Here is a 13037-nt window from a genome sequence, read left to right on the forward strand (position 1 = left end):
TGTAGTGAAGATAAAGTTGTAGTGAAGATAAATCTTGAAGTGACTCATAAGGTTGTTGTGAGTACAAGGATGCATCGTAAATGAGTCCCTCCTACCTGAAAGTCAACAATTACAAAATTGATCAAGTATAACAACATCCTCGGACAACCAACTACCAACACCAACCATAGAGTGAACCTGACTGTTACATAACGACGACCTCTCAAAGGTAATGATCTTACCAGAATCTTCGAGAACCTTCTAGAAAACCTTGAACCCTGCAGGCAGGGAGGGAGGAATGGCCTCTGGTGGATTATATGTAAGACATTTAGATGAAATCACATCTTTCCTTATCAGGTCCCATGGTGTAAGGGTTAGCACTCTGGACTTTGGATCCAGAAATCCGAGTTCGAATCTCGGTGGGACCTCATCTTTTCAGTTTTCTTCGATACTGATGATGGCTGCATTATTCTCTACGTTACATATACATTCATATATATACAAAAATATGTATATATAAACATATATATGGAATAATATGGTTTTATCAATAGCCAGAGACCATTCTTCCCTCCTTGCCTGCAGAGTTCATAGTTTTCTGGAAGGTTCTAGAAGATTCTGGTGAGATAATCACCATTGAGAGGACATTGTTATACTTCATATATCAATGATTTTATTATTGTTGACTTTCAGATAAAGATAGATAGATAGATAGATACATAGAAAGATAGATACATACATAGTTAGATTGATAGATTGATAGAACGATATTTAGATAGGTATATAGATAGATAAGTTTCATCAATACTGTATCTTACGCCATCTCCTGTGGCTGGACATATGTTCAACCAGCATTGGGAAAACCTCCAGTAGACCTTAATGTAAAGCAAGATAATAACAAAACCTGCAATAAATGAATACGATCAACTCCCCAGTGCAGAAATATTGTGACCAGAAAGTCTTCTAGCAAGATGTCAGACGCTTCCACGGGAATCATAAACATAACATCAAATATCTGAAAGTCAACAATAACAAAACTAATGATGATAATGAAACTATAACAAGAAAAATGATAAACATATGGAAAATAGTGTTCTAGATTATGCCTCTAGAAAACAAACTTTAACGAAAACTGTGAAAAGAAATACCCATCTGGCTGATACGACACAGTAAAAGAACCATCCCACAACCAACTCTAAACTGAACCTGACTGTCCCCTAACAACGTCCTCTCAATGGTATTTATCTTACCAGAATCTCGTAGAACTTTCCAGAAAATCAAGAACTCTGCAGGCAAGGAGGGAGGAATGGCCTCTGGCTGCTGATGATAACCACATTATTCTATATATATACTTTTACCTACGATCGAAGGTTGACCGGCCAGCCCAAGTGGCTACAGAGGTTGTATCCATGAAAGAAACGGACCCACCAGCAGACGAATTCGGTTGGCAGGTTGTATCGAAGAAGAGGAAAAAGAAGGTTGCCCAACCAGCCCAACCAGAAGGGTGTAGCAAAGAAACGAAAGAAGGCTGCCCAACCAACCTGGGTGGTAGTAAGGATGGCTGCTCCACAACCCCAGGTCGTTAGGCAGACTGTAGCCATGGAAGAAAGGAAGGCTGCTCGTCCACCAGCCCAGGTACCGAGTGAGCGTGTAGCTATGCTGGCTGACCCACCAGCCCAGGTAGATAGCTACCCCCAGATGGCTATGTCGGGTGCAGCAAAGAAGCAAACCCCACAACTACTCCACGAGGTTTGCAAGCCTGCACCCAAAAAGATAAAGACGAAGGTTGCCACACTACCCAATGCACCACCACATGTCTAGAAAGGGGAAAGGTGGACAGAATGGCTGGAGGTCCCACTCCAACAACAAAATCACCTTAGGAGCCAAATTCCATCCATTATTGGAAAAAAAAGAAAAAAAAAATATATATACATATATATATATATATATATATATATATATATATATATATATATATATATATATATATATATATATATATATATATTCTTTCTTTTTTCTTTCAAACTATTCGCCATTTCCCGCATTAGCGAGGTAGCGTTAAGAACAGAGGACTGGGCCTTTGAGGGAATACCCTCACCTGGCCCAATTCTCTGTTCCTTCTTTTGGAAAATTAAAAAAAACGAGAGGGGAGGATTTCCAGCCCCCCGCTCCCTCCCCTTTTAGTCGCCTTCTACGACACGCAGGGAATACGTGGGAAGTATTCTTTCTCCCCTATCCCCAGGGATAGGGGAGAAAAACTATAACACAATAAAAATATATAGGTATCATAAATATAACAGGGAGAGCAGTATAAACTTCCACAGTCCAAAAGTTTTAATCACTACACTGAAGTATCACACACATGATGGACCATCCAAGGAGAAAATTCAAGCCCACTGAAAGAAAAAAATGTACCTGACCAGACAGACTGACGAGGATACAAAGGCTTCTGAGGCACAGCATCAAACAGCCTAAATATCACATGAGCAACAGTTCAGCTTGTCTCTAAACCCAGATGGGAAGAAAGAGATGAGCCTCCAAAACCAACACAAGATAAGCTTAGAGTACAATATTCACAAATCAGTCCCATGCATAAATAATAAAATACATATTTCAACCATCCAAAAGATACCTTTCTTCTTTGCAAACTTTAAAGATGTACAAAACCTTACAATATAGAAATATTATGAGCAGATACCCTGAAAAATTTGTAACACTGCCATTTACTATGATGGCCTACATTCCTAGACACATGGGAATATCACGTAAGTAAAGACATATCTGTTGTGAGTGCACATTGCAAAGGAATTTCTTAATGAATGCAGACTGTAATGACCATCTGCATTTTGCGAGATGATCATCATATATATATATATATATATATATATATATATATATATATATATATATATATATATATATATATATATATATATATATATATATATATATATATATATATATATATATATACATATATATATATATATATATATATATATACAAACTACATTGCAACTTGAATATAAATAGAATCATCAAGCTTCACTATAATAGCTTTACTATATTTAAATATAAACAAGGTCTAACCGAGGTTACTTGGTTGAGCAAGACGTGAGAATATCATCAATTGGCCCTCCAGCCCTGGGTTGAAATTGTCGTTCTGACGTATTTCGAGTTCAGTGCTGATACAGGACCACTGATTAAAGGACTATCTTGTTAGTCTGTGTAACTTCGCCTGACCCAGTCCACGTCTTCAATGGCTTTCTGTTACTACAAACGGGATTACAAAGGAAAGGCTTCCTTTGTTAGTTTCATGAATACCTTCGTTCAAATGAAGGGAAAGACTATTACTATGAAGCGGTACCTTATCAGCAGGAAAGAGCTGCAGCAACGGTATGAAAGTTACTGCAAGATACATAACGAGCCCGTGGCTTCCAACGTAAACATCGGCCGCCATTTGGGTTCACTCGGCATCATGTGTGACACCAAGTTTGGACCCGTTGGGAAACAGGAACGATGCTATTCTGGTATCATGTGGCTCGATGGCGCAGGATCACCAACTGAAATGCAAAGAAAATGGAGAAAGCCGCCCAAACGTATCATGAAGGCCGTGCAAGAGAAGATCGAGAGGGATCGGTTGAGAGACGATATCGCTCACAGTATATTGAAATTTATGCCCAAGACTTCCCCTGATCTCCAGACACAGCCAGCCACAGAGACCAACAGCCCCGCTTCCCAGACACAGCAAATCACAGAGACCACCAGCCCCGCTCCCCAGACACAACCAGTCACAGAGACCACCAGCCCCGCTCTCCAGACACAGCCAGTCACAGAGACCACCAGCCCCGCTCCCCAGACACAGCCAGACACACAGCCCACCAGCCCCGTCCCTCACACAGAGCAACAAGATCCTGATATTGAGGAAGCAAATGAATTTCTCGATGATTTTTTGCTTTCACTGGAGAAGAACTGATGAGTTCCTTATAGACAAGAATCTATATAAGTTCACTTATGGAGTGAGATCTTTGACGGAGCTGTGCTGCCTATAGCACAGTCTACCAAAGGGTGATCTTTGCTGTCGTGCAGTAACCTCATGAGGGCGGAGTCCGGCTACACTTTCTTTACCTAGGAAAAGATCTCTGCACTAATATTAAGTTTCTCCGTTGGCGTCAGGGTAAACACCCATCCCCCCCGAAGCTTGGTTACCTTTCCGTGGTGGGGGGGACTTCATGGATTGGGCAGTAGCAACCATCGTTGGTTGCTTCTGTTCAGTCCATGAACGAAAAACCAAGCATCTTGAACGTAATTGTCGTATAAATTCACTTGGTGTCAAAACTGACGCGAAAGCGGTTGTCTCAATTTTGTCAGAAATGTTTGTGCGTTTCGGCCTGATGGCGGGAGTCGGTTTGGCGCTGTGGTCATGAGGGAATACGAGGAAGATTGGCAACCGTCCCAGAAGTAGCTACAGTGAGGCCCAGCAGCTGTTCCTATTACTGTGGAAGGCACTCATGTAAGGTGTGCAGTGAGACGCAGCAGTAACAAGGGAAACGGACAACCAAAACAGCAATCTTGATCATCAGGAGGCTATCCAATGCTCAGAGTAGATAAGGACGATTATTGTATGGCTTCGCTCAGAGGATGAAAATCTTAGCCGTGAAAATCAACAGGTAAAATAACTAGTAGTTAGAGGTAGTGAAGTGGGATTACCGCATTTCTGTGGTCTTAATAGTAAAACGAAACTTTTCGTTTTCTCCATCAATCTAGAGGTGTTGTAGACCACCATCCTTAAGGTTGTAAGGTAATGGTAACTACAAGGTTATGACCTCAGCAAATTTGTGATGGAAAGTGCAGGAAATATGGTAATGTATATAATATAGATTATATAGTTGTATAATAAATGTGTATCAAAATTTTGTCTTCTCTGTTCCCGTTCATTGATTCAAATACAGGTAAGTTTTCTAACGAGGTGGGATAAGCTACGTGCACTCGGCTTGTAAATGTGGTGACTTTCCCTTCATTACCACAATGTTGTGCTGAACTGAAGATGTAGAATTCCGTAGACGAAACTAAGATAGGAAAGCAATCTACGTCAAAAATTGAAGGCGCCGCTCTGTGTGTGTGTGTGTGTGTGTGTGTGTGTAGCCCCTGGGTTCATGTTGGCCACAGCCACCCACCGGCCGGGCGTGCTGGCGGTAGTTTATAACTAAGACTGGTAGTTTCACATGTCACTTGGAGTGTCCCTCACTACAGAACTTGAGCAGCTCTTATCCTGAGGTGGAGCAGTTGATCCTCTCCACCAGGCTGGTACACTTGGTCTGCACCAGGTGGCTCCCTCCTGGTCATCCTGAGTGGGTGGTTGCTGTGTGGGATTTAATGACCACTGACTTGTGAAGGTCATTAGGCCAACCATCATTTTATCAACTGATAAAACATGAAGCAACGCCAAATATTACATGATCCACCTAAACTATTGAGAATGATGAAGTCTGATATTGTTACGTTACGTCATCCAATCTTGCCACTCACATGTTACGGTAATCACGACTACATACATAGTGTTGTTACGACTGATATTACTGTATGTACTGTAGTAAAGTACTGTGGTTATGTGGACACCAGACGAGACCATCATTATGATGTGTCACCAACATATATCTATAATACTTCTATAACCAGCATGATCAAGAAGGTTATAACAGTATTATCCTTGTGTCACCATCATGTATCTATAATACTTCTATAACCGGAACGATCAAGAGGTTATAACAACATTATCCTTGTGTCACCAACATGTATCTATAATGCTTCTATAACCAGCATGATCAAGAAGGTTATAACAACATTATCCTTGTGTCACCAACATGTATCTATAATGCTTCTATAACCAGCATGATCAAGAAGGTTATAACAACATTATCCTTGTGTCACCAACATGTATCTATAATACTTCTATAACCAGCATGATCAAGAAGGTTATAACAACATTATCCTTGTAGTTGTTGGATCAGTGTAGAGCAGAGCAATACCTGGTGAACATTACTTCCTGGTGGCCGCCATAAATACGACCAGTGTTTATAAGCTCACACATCACCAGGGGTTAAGATATGGTGTTAGCCCTCACTGCTCTATATAGCACCAGCCACGGTGGGTGGGCCTCCAGGTTATACTTCACTCCTACTCTTCTATATCTCTAACTTCCTTGTGATCATCTCACTTTGAATAACTAGATCTTCACATGACAGTTGTTTGTTGCTGTTGTTGTTGTTGTTGTTGTTGTTGTTGTTACATGTTGTAGGTTTATGTTCTACCACTGGACGACTCGTTCTCTGATCTTACCCAACAAATAATTTGTTGTTTCGAGATTCGTCAGGTGTTTATCATACGGAGTCTGTAACACGTAATTCTGTCTATCGTTCACTATACTGGATAGTAACCGGCAAAGGTTATTAAAGATATCTACACCAGAAACTGTGCCACACAACAAAACATACAAATCACGATATTTGCAACATGATAACATGTTTGACTTAATGACCATCAGCAGGTAAGGTCATCAAGCCGCACCATACATACGTCAGACAGTAACATCAGTTGTATAACAGGATGTATATATGTTGTTGGATTTAAGGGCTATCAGCTTGTGGTCATGAAGCCAGAATGTAAACCATAAGTTAACATAAAATGATCGTCCAGGTCCAGCAGGTAGCTGCATATAAAACTTTGAATGTCTGTCTTGATTACTGACGACGTAGAGGGAAGGGTTTGGCAGGAAGGGGCGTGTGGTGGATTTTGCTGCAGGGTTCTCGGGAGTGTTGTGAAGAAGAGATAGAAAAACAGACTGAAAGGAGGAGGGTAACAAGTTCTTGGGCTCAACCTAGGTGCTACGTTGTCACTCAAGCAAGACATCTAAAATAATCGCCAGGTTGGTTGGTTATTTGGGCTTGTGGCTCATGGACTGCCAGGGTTAATAAAGTCAACAAGTTAGTCATGATCCTCAACCAAAAATACTTGAACACCTTCACGTGTTGAAGATATTTGTAAGGTCATACACATGCTCACTAAATACTTGGCCCATATAAGTAAGGTTTTCACCCCTGTTGATTGCAAGGGTCGTACCTGCAGTAAAGGTCATGTTATAACCATCAATCGAATCATCTTGAACAGTTTTCCCAGAGGTTCAAGATGATTCTGAGACCGTACACGCTCTCACCCTGTTCGTAAGACGAATGGTGCATTCTAACGGACAGCGACCTATAGAAGGTCATTAGGTCACTAATCCTTTATATGCTTCACTTTAAAGTCAGCTAACAATCCTTTCAACATATTATTGTCTAAATAGTTGGGACAGTGAGATATAGGAAGATGTACGTTCAAGGAAGACATATGCAATGACAGAGTTACGTACAGCGACGACAAGTAGGACAGACAAACCTGAGAAATGGTTGTTGGTGATGGTGTGAACAGTATTATTATTATTACCACACATCACCAGCACACCTTTGATGGCGCTCCTACACCTTCATGGCTGCTGCACTCTACACAGGAGCAGGGGAAGGTAAACATCTTTAAGCAAGAACATTTCCGACGAGACTGTACTATTTCTCTCCGTCCTTTGTGGATGACACAGCCTTGCTAAGGATGACTTGTCACTGGTGGTGACACAGCTGACGGATGGAGTCCTGTTACACCTTGTGAATAATATCTCATGACCAAAACAGTAGACTGGCCAGGTTGACAAGCGTATTGTGCAATTCAACTGACTAATGATATGATAAAGAAAATTACAAACATAAATATCTATTGTAAGGATCAAGTCAATGATGAAACAAATATAGTTTGAATGATTAATGAAACAGAGTGTGGGAAGTGACACAGCTTTGTAATGCTTGGTCAGTTACGAATGATTAATACGAAAGCGTTAGGTATCGACCCGCAGGAGAACGTGTTTACAGATCTTTATAGAAGACATATCTATGTTAGATAAACGCCATATCAAGGTAATATCTTAACCTGGGACGTGTAACATCTGTGTGGAGAGACACAGCTTTGTAATATATGATCTACTCCACCGGTGAACTTTGACAACAGAGTTATACAACGCGTCGCTGGACAATATTCACCTAATACCTATAACGAATTTTCATATGATATACAAGACATTTGTTGGAAGTAAACATAAGAAATAATGATAGGAGATAAGGAGAGGGAAAGTACATATTTTCTTAAATGCTGAATGAATCCTGTTTTAACCTAGTTATTTTGCGTTGGATTTTATTTTACAAATCCAGAGGATAATATATTCTGGGGCTTATGATTATTATGCTTTCAACACCTTTTTCAATTTCTTATCATTTTTACTGGCTAAAAGGCCTTGATTCTTAAGAACCATTCAAATGCAACACCGTACATATTTATTATAAATCATTTATCACATTAACCATAATGTTTGTACCTTATTCTATAAGTTGTCAGTCACATTCTTAAGTATATAACAAATTCGTTTGACTCAAGTAGATGCATATAACTATATCCACATTTTTAGATATATACATATGGTTCTTAGTTTATCATCTTTTTAACTCCAAGTTTAAGTGATCCTTCTAAAGAAAATACTAATCATTACCTTGGATGACGTACCTGAGTCTTTATAACAGAAATAATGAACAACTCCTGATTGTTGAGGTTGTGTATACAGGTTGAAGACCATTAGTTCATCAATGTTATACTGGTAATGATAAAAGTCAACATGTATATAACTTTAATGTTGGACATATACTATGGATTCAGGCTTTATGACTGTTCATATGTTTTCAAATATACCAACATTACATTGACCATATACGAAATACTACCATTAAATTGTTTGGTCATAAAGGAGATATTCTGATCACTCCAATAATACACATGCATGTTTACCTGTTACAAAGAGATCCGTCATATTGTAAAGCCCTGTGCCAGCCAGGCAGGCAGCCAGCCTCCCTAACAACAAACTACCTGTTAGTCAAGATCAGATAAAGAGCCGGGTTGAGGTGAGTGCCCGTACCAAGCATAGACCTAGCATAGACCTGTCATGGTACAGACCAGTCATATGGAGACCTGGTGAATACAACAATTAGAAACATTCCATATTTGAGGAGACTTGGCAGGTCTAACTATGAACCAATTTCATCATGATCGTATGATAGGACCTCGTACCAATACAGGGACAAATTGTAATATTGAATTGTATATTGATTTCATATTTCGATGGAATTAACGATAAAGATGAGTTGCCATAATTATGAGGAAACATGTCTACATTCACACTCACCAACCCTACCCAGACAACACGAGTCGTATTGATCATTTCTAAATTTATCGGACACGCCCGGGAAGATACTTTTTTACCGTGTGTACTTTACTTTAAAGTTAAGTTCATAGGAAATAGAGCGAAACTAACTGTCTCTATAACCAACAAAAATTACTATGCGGTATAGATTTCTATCTACTAATGACGTCACATCTGATGTCATTCGTAGTAATGAACACAAACTGGTGGGCAAACGTTTGACCTCAGATGAGGTGAAGTACTTTATCTTCAATATGATTGTTAACATGGAATAATTTACTAGTTAGAGTGGTTGGAAGCAGCATTATAGATACGTTTCACAATAAACTTGAGAAATATTTCCCTTCAAGTTCAAGATTAACATTATTTGCGTCTCATCATTAGTCACACTGACAATATACAGGTTTATCTTTAGATTATCTGTATGTCTTCCACTACAGTAATGTGTGAGTTCCTGATATCTTCTACTACACTAATGTGTGAGTTCCTGATATCTTCCACTACACTAATGTGTGAGTTCCTGATATCTTCCACTACACTAATGTGTGAGTTCCTGATATCTTCCACTACATTAATGTGTGAGTTCCTGATATCTTCCTCTACGCTAATGTGTGAGTTCCTGATATCTTCCACTACACTAATGTGTGAGTTCCTGATATCTTCCACTACGCTAATGTGTGAGTTCCTGATATCTTCCACTACACTAATGTGTGAGTTCCTGATATCTTCCACTACACTAATGTGTGAGTTCCTGATATCTTCCACTACGCTAATGTGCGAGTTCCTGATATCTTCCACTACACTAATGTGTGAGTTCCTGATATCTTCCACTACGCTAATGTGTGAGTTCCTGATATCTTCCACTACACTAAAGTGTGAGTTCCTGATATCTTCCACTACACTAATGTGTGAGTTCCTGATATCTTCCACTACACTAATGTGTGAGTTCCTGATATCTTCCACTACACTAATGTGTGAGTTCCTGATATCTTCCACTATCACCATCAACCTCGAAGTGACCCAGTGGTCCACTGCTGTATGAATACCTTTACATTCCTTTGTATAATGGAATGTTTGTAACAACACAGTAATTAATCACATATCGGAGATTTGGCACTGTATTAGCTCCACGTCTTATTCATGGGCCATCAAAGAGCTATATGTCTGTGGTCATGGTTGTCTGGATGTGGATGACAGGGGCTTCCTCTCTTATGTGAATGGCTTCTAATCTGTGTAGTCTCCTGCGATCACTACAACTAGTAATGATTTTGATGTTATTCATTATAATCTCCCTCGTTAGTCTCGTTCCATGCTTTTGTTCATGATGATGTTTGATTCCACCTTCTTGTAAGTGGAGCGAGAGTCGGTGGCTCAGGGTGCAGGTGTACTGATCATGTTGAGATGAGTAATAATGGATATATGAGCATACATTGGTGGGTTTCCTGTATATGCTAAACTTAAACTTGTTTCCTTGTCTATGGATCATGGAATCTAGAAATGGTAACATACCATTATTTTCATTTTTCTACAGTAAATTTGATGGAAGGTACTAATTTGTTAAGTAAGGGGAGAAATATTTGTGAATTTTCATTTGTTCGTCAAACACAAAGAACATCATCTACATACCTAAACCAAATTGCATTAGAAGGTAAGATACCCTTTAGTAATTTTGTTTCAAAACATTCCATGTAAAGATTACTTAGTACAGGTCAAAGAGGGTTACCCATTGCCATACCAAATTTTTGAGCATAATAATCTCCATTAAATTGAAATACACAGTCTTTTATACACAATTTTATCAGTTCAATGAAATTAGACTTTGAAGCAGGTAAATGAATATCATCCAAGACATCAAATGATTATTCTAAAAGGTCATCAATTGGAACTTTAGTGAAAAGTGAGGAAACATCAAAGCTAACTAGTTTGAAATCAAAATTAACATTGATATTGTTTAGCTTGTTGACTAAATCTACATTGTTCATGATATTAGAATTTGATACCTTACCCAATAAAGGGCTTAATAAAGAAACTAACCATTTTGACAATTCATATGTGATGGAGCCTACTGAACTCACTATAGGTCTTACTGGAAAATTCTGGTTATGTGTTTTGATAAGTCCATACATATATGGCAATGAATGGGACAAAGATGACAAACTTTTGATGAGAGAAATGTTTCCTTTCAACAACAACTTCATTTCTTTATTGAAATGAGAATTAACTGCTTTTAAGGGATTTTTACTAAGTTTAGAATATGTTGTGTCATCATTTAAAAGATCATTCATTTTAGATAAATAATTACTTTTGTCTAAAATCACAACAGAGTTAGACTTATCTGCCTTGTTTAATCACGTTAAAAACTATGATCATTGTATTGACTGGAGTAACGCCATCTCAGTTATTAACTCTAACTCTATTACCAAGAGGAATATCATTGAATCTTCTATTATTAAGTACACAAAGAATTATAATCTTAATATTAGTGATGGTCTATACAAATTAGATAACTTTATTGTTGATAAAATTTGTAAAATGATAAGTTTACGAACGCTCGTTTTATGTTTTGGACAATCACATGTTTATCAAATGGCTCTTAGCTTCGTCTCTTCCATGTATATCAACTGACATATTTCTCTCTTGTGTCTCCCCTGATGATGTGATTAATACACGAAAGTGCACTTGGGAGCTTATCGTGTTTCATTTTCCCCGTGGACTCATAGGAATATCTTGATGACGCGCAAAATTGTGATCCTTTCCAACATGGATTCCACACGGCTCTTCTATTTCTTCTCTACAAGCTGTCATGGACTTTCTCCTTTCGTTACTGCTTTCTCCAAATCGCTAATCAAGGCTTACCAATTGAAGTTACGATTTGGATTCCTTAGGAAATGCCTTGATGAACAAATGATGCCAAGATCTGTCCTACCTCAACGTTTGTTTGAGCTGTCTGGTCGACGATTTGACCAATTCCAAAATATTATTTTAAAGAAAAACATTGAATTAAAGAAACTTGAAATGGAGGAGGCTTTTCGCATTTCAAGAGAGAAGAAACGTGCCTTTCAAATGGCAATACCGACACACTGGAAGAACCGGATGTTGGACTATTGCTATGATAAATCAAGGAAAGAATGCAATAGGCTACAAGTGTCACTAAATTGTAAGTTGGACCATCTTATTGAAAACAGCGACTGGACCAAGAACACAAACCCATCTTTTGTGGTAAACCTATCTAATAAACTAGATAAAGATTCCTTGTGTGCATTAGGCTATGGTTTGTTTTGTGTGCTCTGACAGGGAAGCCAGCTGTGTTGATGTCACAAAGTCTTTTTGTAATTTAGAAAAATACAGTAATTTAAGTAATGATGAAATTAATATCTGTAAGGGTTTAGTGTATGCCAGTTTGTCAAAACCAGTGGAAGCTAATTGCCCTAAAAGATTCATAAGAGCTATTAACACCTTAAAGAAAGACAAGGATATACATATTACTAAAGCAGATAAGTCTAACTCTGTTGTGATTTTAGACAAGAGTAACTATTCATCTAAAATGAATGATCTTCTAAATGATGACACAACATATTCTAAACTTAGTAAAACTCCCTTAGAATCAGTTAATTCTCATTTCAATAAAGAAATGAAGTTGTTGAAAGGTAACATCTCTCTTGTCAAAAGTTTGTCATCTTTGTCCCCTTCATTGCCATATATATATGGACTTATCAAAACACAA

At 38.5% G+C, this 13037-nt stretch overlaps 1 non-coding gene across 1 annotated transcript; it reads left to right on the forward strand.

The window, feature by feature from the left end:
• Positions 1 to 335: 335 nt before the first annotated feature.
• Positions 336 to 407, forward strand: TRNAQ-UUG (transfer RNA glutamine (anticodon UUG)). The gene has a single exon. It is a non-coding gene; the product is annotated as a tRNA-Gln (tRNA).
• The last annotated feature ends 12630 nt before the right edge of the window (positions 408 to 13037 follow it).

Source organism: Panulirus ornatus, chromosome 58 (genome assembly GCF_036320965.1).
Source record: "Panulirus ornatus isolate Po-2019 chromosome 58, ASM3632096v1, whole genome shotgun sequence".
Classification (NCBI taxonomy): Eukaryota; Metazoa; Arthropoda; class Malacostraca; order Decapoda; family Palinuridae; genus Panulirus; species Panulirus ornatus.